General features: G+C 46.1%; 1 protein-coding gene across 2 annotated transcripts in view; it reads left to right on the forward strand.

Moving 5' to 3' along the window:
• DOCK1 (dedicator of cytokinesis 1) overlaps positions 1-14,218 on the forward strand; it is a 570,880-nt gene that overhangs the window by 274,923 nt on the left and 281,739 nt on the right. The window lies entirely within an intron of this gene.

The raw sequence follows: 14,218 nt of genomic DNA on the forward strand, positions 1-14,218 counted from the left end.
GATAAATGTGGAGAGTCCTTCGATGAGGAACTGAACTACATCTATTTATGTTAGCCATTCTGGATGCTATGTAATAGGGGGCCGGGCTGGTTTATGGGAAAACCGTAAAGGGAACAATCTCGGCAGTATGGCTTGCATCAGCCATAGCGAGGGCATGGGTTTCCCGGTTTCTACAAAGTCTGTGTTAGCAACTCTTTTCTTTGATTCTGTGGAGAGGGGTATTTGAAAATACTTTAAGAAAAAGAAAGAAATTATTCATTCTAGAATCAAGTTTTGTGTTTTGATCACAACCTCTGCAAATGAACACAATGGTGGTTGTTTCAGGATTTAAATTCTGAAAGAAAATAAAATCACAAGGCTTTATGTTAATCACGCAGATTCATCTTGGGCTGAATTATTAAATGCAACTAAAAAGATGCAGGTGGCCAGTGATTGCTCTGGGGGAATACCAGTGGGTAAAATGCCTTCACTTTATTAGGCAGATTCACAGCTGTTTATCACACATGGAAGGACTTTCTTGCGGGTTGAACTGAAAGCAAGAAAATACAGTTAAGAATGCCGTTTGTGAGTTAGTTTTCACTTTTTTCCCCTCCCTGTGTTCGAGAAGAAAGAAGACAGGAGGAATCTGGGGTGTGGAGGGCCCTGCTGTCCAAGCGAGGTGTCCAGAGAAGCAGGGTCATTGACAGGAGCCAGTGAGAGCTATGCAAGAATGGGCTGAGGCGGCCACGTCCCACCCACCACCCAGGGACCCTCATGGACCCTCCCACGGCACTTCCTGTGAAATGCCATAGGCCCTGTGATCACGTGACTGCTGCTCTGGGAGTCAGGGGTGTGCAGTCCTCAGGCGCCCTGCTGGTGGAGGAGAGCCATGCCTAATACCTTCAGTGTCACTCATCCTGTTGCAAGGGGGAAACTCGAGTTCAGAGAGGTTAGGTCTCTTGTTCATAGTCACACAGCAAGTAGACACATAAGCAGATCCTGATCTACCTGCCCCTCCGAGTCCATGTTGCTTCTCATACCTCCGGAGTCCAGGGAACAGAGAGGCAGGCCACTTCCCTCCGTCCCTGAGTTACAATTGCAGGCCCACAGGGGTGGTGTTTCAGGGAGGAGCCTGGAGCCCTTGGCCAAGAAGGAGTTAAAGATCCACCTCCCCCGTCCCGCCACTTGAGTCTGGGACCCCATTAAGGTGACGGTGCAGGCCAGCACGGCACTGGTGTGGTATTACTGAATGAAAGGCTTAGAGAAAAAATGCAAGTGCTCCATCAGTCACGCCTTGAAGAGTGGGCCAGTGATCACGCTAGAGGACATCAGAAGTGATCCCTGCAGAGCTTGGTTCCAGTCACCTCAGGTCCCCAGCCTTTGCATTCTTGGTGTTATGGGCCAGGTGAGTCTTTGCTGGGGGTTCTCCTGTGCCGTGTAAAATATCTATTAGCATCTTGGCTTCTCTCCTCGTAATATTAGTAGCACCCCCACTCTAAAGTGACAGCCAGAATGGTCTCCAGATGAGTAGCCCTGGGGGTGCCTAACTGACTCCTGTCGAGAACCACTGCATCAGACCTTTAACCTTGGGTGGCTAGAGTGTGTCCTGAAGCTAAAGCAGGGGTGGAAAGCCACGTGAGAGACCAGGAAGGCATCACAGCGTCCCACCTCCCCAGGAGGCATGCGGAGTGCCAGCTCTGAGGCTCTAGTCTGCAAAAGATGTAGCTCGGAGCTCAGCCAACAGGGAGGTGAGTCCTCATCCCACGGCAGCTGTGTATCCTCTGACAAAAGAATTGATCTGAAACAGTCCTATCTGGGGGGAGTCAGGAGCGAGACAGAACAAGCCTTCTTTTGTCTTCGGCGCTCTGCTGGGCATTGGGGGTATTTGGAGGTGTCTGTCATTTGCAACTTGAAAAATGAGGCAGTTCTGGAAAGACGGAAAAGGCAGAGATACAGACTGAACAAGATCATGGGTGATAGGGACAGAACATGCCTGATGAGGGTAGATTATATATAGAGAGAGTTGAGAGACACTTATTCCATAAGGTTAAAAAGATGCACACAGGGGGCCTCGTGTGAGGGAGAGGATGGGGCAGTGGGGATAATAAGGCAACGAAACCTTAACCCTCACTCTCAGCTCCTATTCATTCTCTAAAGTCTTAGTTGTCCAGGTGTGTCAGAATGTATTGTGCCATCATCCTGCAGAAGACCTTCATACTAGGGAAAATTTGAAAGAGAGAGCATTTTTACAAAAAGCAATTTACTAGTAATTTTTCAGCCTTTTCCCTGCCACGACTGAAAAATGTGTGTCTGAATAAGTTTGTCCTACCATGCTATTCATCATCACGATTTGCCAAGAACTGCACTGAAATAATTTTTTTACATCAGTCTGCTGGTTTGGAAAGATATTCTGGTCTTGGACCCAACCATCAAACTAATAAAACAAATCAGAAGAATTAATTGCCAGTGGCAAAATAAAAATAATAATAAATTCCTAAGCTCCTTTCTGTTTTACAGGGAGTTGCAAAATAGATAAAAATAATTTCCTTATTAGTAGAAATGATGGTGATAAATAAGAATTTTTTTTATCAGTTTGTTGTTGGTTTTTCTTTCTTTTTTTTAGGTAATATTAAGAGAGTCCTCCTAATCTTGCTAGTAGTAAAGACACCAAGGAGTTTTGTAGGTGACTTATTTTGCCTTCAGATGAGTTTATAAGTTCTACTGATGGTATTTTCTAAAGCTTTACAAAGGAATTTCCCTGGATATTAAGAATCACTTTCATACCAAGTTGGGCACAGCTTTCTAGGGTGTTCATTTACTGTTTCTTGCTGGGGAGATTGGGCTTATAGTGATCACCATTAAGAAATGATTTTGTCTGGGAGTTTGGGAATAATAGAGGCAACTATCATATATAGGGTGGCTAAACAACAAGGTCACACTGTATGGCACAGAGAACCATATTCAGTGTGTGTGCTCAGTCACTCAGGCGTGTCCGACTCTTTGTGACCCATGGACTGTAGCCCACCAGGCTCCTCTGTCCATGGAATTTTCCAGGCAAGAATATCGGAGTGGGTAGCCATTTCCTACTCCTGGGGATCTTCCCAACTTAGGGATTGAACCTGCATCTCTTGTGCTTCTGCATTGGCAGGCAGATTTTTCACCACTGTGCCACCTAGAAAGCCTAGTATCTTCAATATCCTGTGATAAAGCATAATTAAAAAGCATACTCAAGGCTATGGTTTTTCCAGTAGTCATGTATGGATGTGAGAGTTGGACTATAAAGAAAGCTGAGCGTTGAAGAATTAATGCTTTTGAACTGTGGTGTTGGAGAAAACTCTTGAAAGTCCCTTGGACTGCAAGAAGATCCAACCAGTCCATCCTAAGGGAGATCAGTCCTGAGTGTTCATTGGAAGGACTGATGTTGAAGCTGAAACTCCAATACTTTGGCCACCTGATGTGAAGAGATGAAGCATTTGAAAAGACCCTGATGCTGGGAAAGATTGAGGGCAGGAGGAGAAGGGGACGATACAGGATGAGATGGTTGGATGGCGTCACCGACTCAGTGGACATGGGTTTGGGTAAACTCTGGGAGTTGGTGATAGACAGGGAGGCCTGGCGTGCTGCAGTTCATGGGATCGCAAAGAGTCGGACACAACTGAGTGACTGAACTGAACTGAAAAAGCATATGAAAAAATACCTATGTATAACTGAGTCACTTTGCTGTACAACTGAAATTAACAGCATTCTAAATCAACTATATTTTGATAAAGTTTAAAGGAAAAGAAAATGATTGTGTCATGCAAGAAAACTGGTTGTTCTCTGGCTAAGCGTCCAGGAGACAAGTGGGACTTCCTGGCACGCTTGCTTTTCATTGTTCCTTCGTGCCTTTGTTCATATGGCCTTGCAGTGTAGCCTCAACATTCAGTCCGTAGGTGTCCCGTGTCTGGGTCCTAAACCAAGGCCTGCCCTGTCCTGTGCACTTCACTTTCATTTTCTCCCTCATCTCACGACATCCTCACAGCGATGGCACTGTTGTTATCCTCAAGCTGCACATCGAGAAACTGAGGCACTAGATTTTTTTTCTGGCTCTTGCTCAGAATCACACAGCCAGTACATCCCTTTAAGTTCCCTGCCTGGGGAAATCTGTAACGCGAAATGACCCATGGGAAACGACAGAAAGCATCAAACAGCTGGAACTCAGGGAAGGCCCTTTCCTTGGCCTGTGTGCCACACAGGACCTGGGTGCAGGGTGCTCAGAGCATTGCCACGTAGGTCCCAGCGGCACTGGTCCTGCAGCAGACTCGGCCCGGTTTGCCTTGAGTTCTGGATTGATCCTGATACCAAAGTGGCATTTGCATCAGTGGCTCGCCTTGGCTGGGTCACCCTGGAGAACCATGGACTGTCAGAGTTAAACTACTGGCTCTAAAGCTGAAGGAGTTCAGAGAGTTTATTTTTCATAAGAAAACTGTGTTTGAGGATTCACTGGACTGTGCTGTCTTGAGGTAAAAACGGCAAGTCATGGTTGTGCCTGGCTGGCTCGGGGAGCGCGCGATGTCGAGGAGCTGCTTGGAATATAAATGTCTTAATTACCCTCAAATTAAATTTCATAATCAAATGTGAGTTGTAAATATATAAACCCTGTATTTTTAGATTAGTGATGGAGAGTCATCTCTGCCTGCCGCTTTAAATTAATAGCTTATATAAAAATGTTCATTCCAGCTTAAAGGAGTGAAAGATGGAAGCAACTAAATACCTAACAATAGGTAAGCGGTTAAGTAAATTATGGCGCATTCACTCAGTGCGGCCATTAAAATGATAATTATAAAGATTATTTAGTATTGGAGGAAAATGCTTGTGAAATAATGTCAAGTGAAAGAAAGCCATCTACCAAATTGTACTGGAAGAAAGGGACCAAAAATGGTTGTCACCCTGGCACTGAGATGGTGTGTTTGGGGAGGTTTTTTTTTTTTTCCCCTTCTTTCTTCTGGTTAGGGTGCAGGACCTGCACCCTTATATTGTTCGCCAATTTTTAAATAAAAGAGCAAACTCGGTCCACACCTTAGGCAGCATGAGAGGATCAGGCCTCTGCAAACTAGAAGCACCTGGATTGAATAAGGAAAACCCAGAAATGATTAGATTTGGGTACAAGCAGTCTCCCAAAGGTCATCTTTTATTGTTTTGAGGAAGCCTTGGATAAAGAAAGAAGATGAATTTAAAAATCCTGATGGTATTCATGTGTGTGTATGTGTATCTGATCTTGGGTGGGCTTGGCCTGCCCTGACCTGGGCTCCCAGGCGGAGATGGAGGCCAAATCCTAACCACTAGACCAGTGGTCAGTGGCAAGGGCCCTGGTCCTTTGGTTTTGCAGAAAAGAATTCCCACAGAGCTGGAAAGGAGTGAAGCAGGTAAAGTATTTGTTAAGAGGAAAAAGAGTGCAGTATGTACAGATAGACTCGCTCAGAGGGGAAGTCCCTGAATCACTGAGTCGCACCCTCATGGCAGTTTGAATTACTGTTATGGGGCATTTCTTCCAGGTTTCTCTTGGCCAATCATTTTGATTTGCCCAGTTCATGGTCCACATGAGGTATATCTCAGGATCTTCCCATGTGAGAGCACGCATTTCTTAGCCAAGATGGATTCTACTGCAAAGGCCTCTGGGTAGAGCATCCCTTAGCACCACTCCCTGTTGACTTCCAAGGAGCCTTTCTGCACACATGTGGTCGGGGAGGTCTTCTGACTTCGTGAATGAAAAATATGTGGTCTGGAGTTTAATTGACCTGCTTTTCTCCTCCTTCCTTAATTGTCCTGCTAATCTCTTCTTGGTTCCCTGGTGGCTCAGATGGTAGAGAATCTACCTGCAGTGTGGGAGACTCAGTTCGATCCCTGCGTTGGGAAGAACCCCTGGGGGAGGAAATGGCTACCCACTCCAGTATTCTTGCCTGGAGAATCCCATGGACAGAGGAGCCTGGCGGGCCACAGTCCACGGGCTCACAAAGAGTCGGACACGACTGAAGTGACTTGGCATGGGATTCTTTTCATGGAGTTTCAGTCCATAGGGAATGAGTCTGTGATCGCTTCACCCTGGGGTTGGGGGCATCTACCTCCTGCCTCATGTCTGCCTAGGTGTAGACATCTACACGCATCCCTCTGTATGTATGTGGATCGGCCGGGAGAGCCAGGGGGTGTTTAGTTGAAAATATATCAAAATATGAGAAGACTCACGGTTGGGTGGTATTTGCCATCTGTTTTAATTAGAAATCAAACGGTTTTGCCCTATAATATACTGCTAGCATCTGAGGCAAACTTTGTGGGTTTCAGCAGCTGATGAGAGAGAATCTCCACTGGGTGAGCTCAGTTCTTACTGTCTGCAGGGACCCGGAGCTTTCCAGTCTGGGCTCGAGCTGTGATATCGATGGCATAATGCAGTCGACTGACAGAGGGGGCCAGGGAGCAGGCCGGCCTTGCCAGGACACCTCCCAGGGTCCCATCAGTCGGTGGATACAGCAGAAGAGCTAGGCCAGCAACTCGATGAGTTTGGAAAGGGACTGCATGATATTATTGGTTTTCCTTTTGGCTTTCCCGCTGTTGAGACACCTTGGCGTCAAAGATGCTGGCTGGGATTCAGGATTAATTGGGTCAGCATTTTATGCTATATGCGGAGGGAATGCCTGAACTGGGAGCAGGGGAGTGATGAAAAAGAACGTCCCATGTTTTAACACGCTGCTTCCCGGGCAGAAAGGGAGGTCAGACAGGGACCCCCACACCTGTTCGTGGACTCATCCGCCTTCTGAAACAGTTAACGTTAAGACCTGTGTTATCGCACTGACTGATTCTTCCAAAGCAGAAATCCTCCTCTCCTCGGGGCAGAGCTAACTCCTATAGATTTTGAACTGTGTCTCAGATTCATTATCCAGTTTAATTTTGTATAATACACTGAAATGATTTTTTCCAGACACGTATTCCCTTCTTCAGAGGTCATTGCCCGTGAAGGCTGAAATGGGGTTAAAAAAAAAAAAGTCAATGCTGACACCCCTCTGAGACCGAGCTGTAGGCAGGGGCGCCGCTCCTGTCTCAGCCCCCAAAGCTGTGGCCCTTTGTGAGAAATGCCTGAGCTGTGCCCCATCCCCTGGGTTCGTGTGTGATTGCCATGAGGTCTCCATCATTAAGACCTGAGGATCATCCATTGGGAAGCAGGACAGAGGGTCCTGGGCAGAAGAAACAGCTGCTCAGTGGAGACACCCGGCTCGTGCATATCTCTGATTTCAGAAAACCCATTTTATGGATCTAATTCTGAACTGCTTTGATTCTGGGGTGAGGAAGCTGGACTTCTCTTGGTGGCAATGGGCAGACGTTTTTTTTAAAGGTTTGCTAGAATGAGCAAAGAGTGAATCGGTGCCCCGGGGCTCTTTGACCAAGTTAGTTTTATGTCCTTCCAACTGAGTCGGACACGACTGAGTGACTGAACTGAACTGAACTGAACTGCTGGCAGTAGTCATTGTTTCTGGTCTACATTTCTTTCTCGGCGATAGCAAATATTTAAATGAGAACTTTAATATCTGCTGTCTTATGCAATGCATCTATTGAGTAGCAGTCTATGCTCATATAATAAACTCTTAGTTGTTACGTTGTTGTAGCTTAGTCACTAAGTTGTGTCTAACTCTTTGCAACCTCATGGACTGTAACAGTCCAGGTTCCTGTGTCCTCCACTGTCTCCTGGAGTTGCTCAGATTCATGTCCATTAAGTCTGTGATGCTATCTAACCATCTCATCCTCTGCCACCTCCTTCTCCTTTTGCCTTTAATCTTTCCCAGCATCAGGGTCTTTCCCAATGAGTTGGTTCGTTGAATCACGTGACCAATGTATTGCCGTTTCAAGCTTTAGCATCAGTTGTTATGAGGAGGTTCTGTGTTATTTTTTACTCTCAACAATGTCAAAATCATGATTGATCCTCAAATATATAAGCTTCTTTCCCCTTCTAATGTAATTAAGGCAAGTTCTTGACTTAAAAGAAAAAAAAACCTCATTTTTACCTACAGAAAAACCTTTACTCCATTACTTCAGCCACAAAGCATAAACTGACTCTCACTGGCCTGTTTCTAATTAGTGGGAGCAGAGGAAGTAAACCGTCCATTTTCTACATGGATGTTTGGGTTTGGTGTTGAGGTTTTAGAAGGACCGGAAGATGCTGTCTTCATGGGACCAGACTGTCCTCTTTATTTTTTGTCTGTTTACTTAGTTTTTCTATGTTCAGCTTATCCTGACATTAACCTTTCTTTATCCTCTGTCCAGATGGAATCTAAATTCTTAGAAATGGATTACCATCCTTTTATGATGGTGGCCAAAATCAACTGGAAAAAAATACCTCCTCCAATTGAGATGTTGTATCAATGTAGGAAACTATATGCATCAGTCAGCTTTGCTAATTAACTATGTCCAGAAAGAATTCATTAAAACTGGTAATAGCCACTCACCAAAGTCATCTGTGAGACTAGGAAGAGGAACTGATCAGTTACAGAAAATGTTAGAAATAAGGGCTTTTGTTTTGCGCATAGCTCTAGAGTACATTTAGATGAATGTAGCAAATAGCCCACCTACTCTGTTCCCCAAAGGCTCCTGGTTATTAAGCAACAATCACTTGATGGTGTAGGGCCTGACTGCAAGAGCTGGAATTCAGTGCAGTTCAGTTCAGTCGCTCAGTTGTGACCCCATGAACCACAGCACGCCAGGCCTCCCTGTCCATCACCAACTCCTGGAGTTCACCCAAACTCATGTCCACAGAGGCGGTGATGCCATCCAGCCATCTCATTCTCTGTCGTCCCCTTCTCCTCCCGCCCCCAACCTTTCCCATCAACAGAGTCTTTTCCAGTGAGTCAACTTGTCGCATGAGGTGGCCAAAGTATTGCAGTTTCAGCTTTAGCATCAGTCCTTCCAATGAACACCCAGGATTGATCTCCTTTAGAATGAACTGGTACAAAGATCATGGCATCTAGTCCTATCACTTCATGGGAAATAGATGGAAAAACAGTGGAAACAGTGTCAGACTTTATTTTTGGGGGCTCCAAAATCACTGCAGATGCTGATTGCAGCCATGAAATTAAAAGACACTTACTCCTTGGAAGGAAAGTTATGACCAACCTAGATAGTATATTAAAAAGCACAGACATTACTTTGCCAACAAAGGTCCGTCTAGTCAAGGCTATGGTTTTTCCCGTGGTCATGTATGGATGTGAAAGTTGGACTGTGAAGAAGGCTGATTGCCGAAGAATTGATGCGTTTGAACTGTGGTGTTGGAGAAGACTCTTGAGAGCCCCTTGTACTTCAAGGAGAGAATTAGTAGGATGCAAAAGAGGCGGCTTCCCTTCCTTAGATTATTTATGAAAATCTCACTGTTTTGAGAAAGTGTGCACACTGTAATGTGTTTTGGGCTTGTTTTGCCTTCCAGATGAACTATGATGAATCCATCCATATATATATATATATATATATATATATATATTTTTACTAATGACATGTTTTGACTCATGATATATCTGAAGCTAAAATTAGAACAGTAATTTCCCCAAAAAATAACTGTCAAGAGAGTGTGTTTTCCCTGCTGCTTCTACCGGCTAAATCTCAGATCACATTGGAACACCCGGGCAGGGTTTCTGCTTGGAGGTGACCATTCACCACAATTGAAATCAATTAGAGTTTAAGATGCTATCCATCTCTCTGGCATGGCCATGGGAGTGTCCATCTATTACCATCAAAATGGATCCCCCATGCATTTTTCATTGCAGTGTGTCTCCCCTGTTACCTTGGCCTGGTCAAACTGTAGTCTTTGCAAGGTCTTGGGTGTACTGCTGAGGTAGCAAGCCATGAAAGAAAGGGAGAAATTAGTATTTCTTGTAATCAGCTTCTATTTATCAGTAGAGAGATGACTGTCCAGGTCAGGATCATAACAAAAAGCCGTAGTCAGAGTCGGCACGTGTGGTCTTCCCACACACGGCTCGTGTTTTGTCAGCCGTGGCCCAGTGTGGGATAGTTGCCTGGTCTGAAGTCTCCTTTTCTGTGATACTTGTGCTGTCACACAAAATGATACAAGAATTATTTAATCTGAGCAGACTAAGGACGTGAATTAAGACCCCTTTCCTTCCACTGCAGCTGATGAACAACGAGAGGGACCTCAGAAATAACTCATCACCCTGAAGAGAGATGCTGTCAGTGCAGACCAGACCTAGGCTTGTCAGGGAGACAGTGTGCAGTCACTGGGGGTGTAGAAATGGAGGGAATACCCCTAGTAGCAGCTGATAGCTGCACCTGCAGGTGCACTTAGGGTGCACTGTCTGCATTTAGCACCCCAGATATTCTTAAGGGTGGGAGGTGAAAAAGAAATAAAAAATGTCCGTGTATCACATCCTTTGATGTCCAAATGGCTTTCACATTGTATTTCTTAACATAAATTCAACTTCTCATTAGTTCCCATGGGTTTATTTTACTCTGCCGGGTCAGATGGTTCTTTAACTTTTTCCCTTGACCAACAGCTATTGTGAACTTCTGTCTCTTTTCTGTACGTAAAGTTATGTAGCCTCATAAAAAATAAAAAGCCACGCTTCCCCCCTCCCCAGCCACAGCATTCTGTTCTAATGTCTTTAGAAGTCTGCCTCCTTGTACATGAGAACTCAGCAGTGTCTCTGGCAGCCTGGAGGACTCCGTGCCCTGCTGGGAGAAGGGTTGACACAGGGCGAATGGCCTGCGACCCTAATGGTCTGTACTCAACCCGGCAGCAAAGCTACTGCGCTCACCCCAGCTGAGCATGGAGCAGAGGCACCCAGTGTTAAATGCAGGGCTGAACTTGGCTTGCCCGGCGGTCAGGAGATCCCAGCCCATCCATCACAGGATGCTGTATGTCTCTGAGTCCTTTCATTCTGAGGGCTCCTAAACAGCTGCTGACAGTGCTTGACCTGCCAGACTGCCTAGTTTAACCCCCTTAACCAGGCCATCACTAGGTCCCGCTGACCTTTGCTTTGCCTCCCTATTGCTTCACTGTTGACGTCTTCCTTTTCTCCTCACCGTCCCACGCTCGACCTTGGCGTTTTCACATCCCTTGCTCTCAGCCCTCCATCCCTCATCCCGCACATCCCACCTTCAACCGCAAACATCTCTCTTCTCTGTGAGCACCTGCCTAGTCTTAGTTGGGTAGCACTTCCGAAAGGCAGTTTTTGTAAGGGTCCTCCATAACCTTTCCCATCCTGCTCAGCCCCTGAAGTCTCATAGCTACTCATAAGCTCTGTCTGCTCCAGTTAAGCCCATTCTTACAGTCTTTGGAGTGCACCTCGGTCACTCCCTCCTTCGTGTCTTTGCTCCCAGTGGCTCATGTTCTGGGCTTGGCCCCATCCTCCATAGTGATTCAGGTCTAGTCTTGCCTGCCCCCTCCGTCCCCCAAGCCATGCCTGCCTTCATGGCTCTTTCACGGACTCTGTGAATGGTGCCTCCATGTGAAGGGTGATGCAGGCACCATACCGTGCGCTGGGCACCCAGGAAAATGAGGCCCCTCAGCGGTGTGTAGGTCAGCGTGGAAAAGACATTCTTCTGTGGATAGCACCAGCCCACTGTGCTGAGGACCATCCTGGGAGCAGGAAGAAGAAAGGACCCAGAGTGCTCCTTGGGGAGTCAGGGCAGGCATCCCCTGGGAGACATGGAAAGATGGGTCTCAAGCCTCAGTTGCTTTGCTTTGATGTGTCCCTTCTCTCTGCTTACACTTATGTAAATGTTTGCAGACTAGATTCTGCTAAGCATCTCCTCTTTCTCTCGAACTCAATCAGCCTTTGATCCTGGCTAATTAAAGAATATAATGATATGCATCCCAGTATCCTCACAGGAGGGGCTGTACCCCCAGGACATTTTAAGAAGGTTTAGGGTGGGTACTCAATATTATTGGTTTCCATGGATTCTTTCTGTATAACCTGGATCTTCAATCAGATGGAGCCTGGATCCTGGGTAGGGATCAGATGAACGGAAGGGGAAAGGGACAGAGCTCCATTGGTTTAAGAAAAACCGTGTTCCACAGATTTTTATCTTCTGAACCTTGGTGTAACTCTCTCGAATTTGGTTGTCACAAAGTATTACTTTAAATTTTTTTTTCTGTGCTGATGCAGGTACAAGAGATGACCCACACTCGCACAAAAATGAGTAGATGGTTCAGCAGTGATGTGTATTTTCTATTTAGTCCTAAAGTACATCAGGGCCCTTGCAACAGATTTGCTACAGTAAATGTGACCAGTAGGCTTGTTCTTATATTGCCTGGCGTTCTTCTTGGGAGTGGGATCTGGCTATGGCAAAATAAAAATTTAATTAGAAAATCTCAATCATGTGGGATAACATGAACATGTTAGGGTGGAATCATTGTAACCTAGCCTTCTAACTGAATCCTGGATTTTGCTGTAGAGGAGGAACCCCTGGCATTTTCGGGGGAAACAACAGAGTTCGGGATCACCCCTCTGCACTGGGTTACTTCCGAGTGTGTGTGCTTTGGCTCAATGGTGTTGCGTGGAGTAGTTTGTTTTTTTTTTAACTTGGAGTCTAAATAAAGTTGCACTCAGTAAATTGCACTCAATAAAATCAATACTCAGAAATAATAATTCTGCACTACACTCTGTGATGAACATGGGGAGGAAGGAAAAGGGAGATGGAGAAATGAAATGAGGGGAGAATGTGAGGGGAACAGGGAGGCCTGGAACTGCCCAGACAGGCAGGCACAGAGAGGATGGGGCGGTGCTCGGGGAATTACATCCCTGGTGCTGTTCAGCGGGGCAGAGGCCCAGAGCGTTTTTGCTGACGAGAGCCACTGCCGTCGGCTTTGCACTGCTCCGGATCATGCGGTGGCAGCGACCCTTCTCCCGCTCAGAACTGAGCTGGACGGTTCCTCTTAGGAAACAACCCTCCAGCCAAGGGCAGGAAACTGAGGCCAGCCTGTCACAGTTTCATGTTTTATGAAACACCCAGCATGCAATGAGCACGAGTGCTGGACTGGACGAATGATCCCATTTTAAGTTGATGCTTCTGTGCTCGGCTTCTGTCTTTTGATCTCTCGGGCACCTCTTCCTTTGCAGGGATTGTGGAAAAGGGAGAGAGAACAGAGGGGAAAGGTTGTGTAGGTTCAAGAAGGGACGTTGGTGTTGCCATGCGTAAGTAGTACTGCTGATCTTGAAATGATTCTGCGCCCCTCAGAATCCTAAAAGTAATTTTTTAAAAGGAAAACATATGTCTTTCCAAAACCTTAAATGACCCCTCTACACTTGGCCTTCTTGAAACTTTGGAGGGGAGCATAAGCGTTGAAGAAGTAGAAGCTTTTACTAGGTTGGTTGTTGTTTTTAAAGACAGCCTTTAAAAGAATCCTAAGGGAGACTGTTCTTCTCTCAGAAGTCGGAAAACGTGCATCTTGCTCAGGGTTTCCATCCTTGAACCTGACTCTCTAGAAGAAATATACTGGTCCCTTCCCCAGTCCGGGGAAGCTGGTGACGGGGGAGTCGAGCTCACTGTGCTAACGCACGCAAGATGAAAGCCGACTGGTCTCCGTGTTTTGTTTTGCTCCCCTCGTTCTCTTGTATTTCCTGTGGCATTCCTAAAGCTTAGAGCAACATGTGGCACACAAAAAGTACCCTTACATATTTACTGAAAGGATAAATGAGTGGTGTCCCAGGGGAGCAAGGAGAGCCGTCCCCTTCTATAATACTGTTTCTAGAATGACCTTAGCCGCAGGTTGCTGGTCACCAAACAGAGCCCAGGTTGAAGCCAGCACGGTGAGCTTCCCGTGGCCCCACTTTGGATCAACAATGGACATGGATTCTCCTCCCAGAGGAGGGCAATGAGTGACCTGTGACTGTCACCATTCAAAACACAGGTCTTCTGCAATGTGGAGTAATTATCACATGGTGAATGCCAAGTAGATTGTCACCCGGCAGGTCCATAGCCAGAATAAGGTATATTCACACCTGTTTTTCTCTTGATGATTCTGACCGGGGATGCAATACACCTAGAATTCAGACCATTCCTAGAAATTCCGGGGGTGGAGGCAGCTCTTCTCAGCAGGGATCTGGGGTTGGAGGTTAATTATTAGTGAGTGATTTACGTGTAGGATTTTATAAGTTGGTGAGGGGGTACGCAAGGTCACCCCTTTGGCATTCTGTCATTCTCGTCTTTTCTTGTCGTGATCCTTCCTGGCTCTGTCATATCACAGGGTGCTTCAGAACTGGGGTGT

This window comes from Moschus berezovskii, chromosome 12 (genome assembly GCF_049115385.1).
Source record: "Moschus berezovskii isolate FMDL1 chromosome 12, NW_MosBer_1.0, whole genome shotgun sequence".
Lineage (NCBI taxonomy): Eukaryota > Metazoa > Chordata > Mammalia > Artiodactyla > Moschidae > Moschus > Moschus berezovskii.